Below are 1,102 nucleotides of genomic sequence, written 5' to 3' on the forward strand. Positions count from 1 at the left end.
ATTCTGATCTGTTGTGCTGGTGTTGGATGTCTGATAATTTTAGCTTCAGGTCTGATCTGCTGCATCTGCAGGAAACGAAAAAACACAGAACAACAGGGCAAGTGAAAACTACTGCTAATATAACTGTAATATAAAGCATTCATGTCTGATATAACCCAATGATGTACTTTTATGTGTATAATATATAATTGTTAAAACAGCTCAGAATGGTGAAGAGGAGGACAATTATACATACTCATATATAACATTCAACAGAAAACAACCACAAAAAACGGTAAGATCATTGAGACTGTCTTGCATACAAACAATAGATCCAAATGGCTTTGTTATTAATTTACTTTAACGCTGAGGATGACTCAAAGTGTTAGATATCCCAGCAACTTTGTTTGTTACAAGTATGTTTGACATCTTTATTTATAGAAATTGAAGTAACATGAATTTAAAACACAATAGATAATATATAATATTATCAATAGATATATATCAATTTTGATTTTTAATTATTTGATCTGATTTTATTAAATGTTGTGTGTTGTGTTCAGGGAGCTCCAGAGATGGATGAGGTGGTGTATACAAGAGTCATAAGATCTTGATCGACTGTGATCAGAGATCTTCGATGGTGACAAAGAAACTGATGAAAACTGATGATGGCCTCGGAAACCTCCGCCTGAGGAAGATTGAACTTTTATTACAATTCTGATCAACTATGGACTGATGAAACTTTCTGAATGAGGCTTTATACACCAATAGAAATGCACAGTTGAAATTACTTACACTTACAGACACCTGCTTTTTTAGGTATTACCATTTTTTTTAAGTTGATCTATCTTTTCACTTTTTACAGTGTACAACCAATAAAAGTTTTTTTTCAAACTTATTCTTAAGTGATAACACATTTTACTGTATATTTTAAATTATTTAAGCAGTAGATGTCACATACTGTAGTACACATATGATATAGAAACGTCAAGATGAAACGTCAATCAGGGAAAATTAAATAAACTGGTTTATTACAAAAATGTTTTAATTCTGATTGGCCAGTCGTGACCTTTCAAGGTATGTTATTTCCGTATTATACCACGGGTCTGTTGAATGCTGTATT

General features: G+C 31.9%; 1 long non-coding RNA gene across 1 annotated transcript; it reads left to right on the forward strand.

Annotated features, from left to right (window-relative positions):
• The first annotated feature begins 209 nt into the window (after positions 1-209).
• Positions 210-743, forward strand: LOC141362989 (uncharacterized). The gene is made up of 2 exons (XR_012368513.1): positions 210-274; positions 543-743. It is a non-coding gene; the product is annotated as an uncharacterized lncRNA (long non-coding RNA).
• The last annotated feature ends 359 nt before the right edge of the window (positions 744-1,102 follow it).

This window comes from Misgurnus anguillicaudatus, unplaced genomic scaffold, assembly GCF_027580225.2.
Source record: "Misgurnus anguillicaudatus unplaced genomic scaffold, ASM2758022v2 HiC_scaffold_31, whole genome shotgun sequence".
In the NCBI taxonomy this organism is placed as follows: Eukaryota; Metazoa; Chordata; class Actinopteri; order Cypriniformes; family Cobitidae; genus Misgurnus; species Misgurnus anguillicaudatus.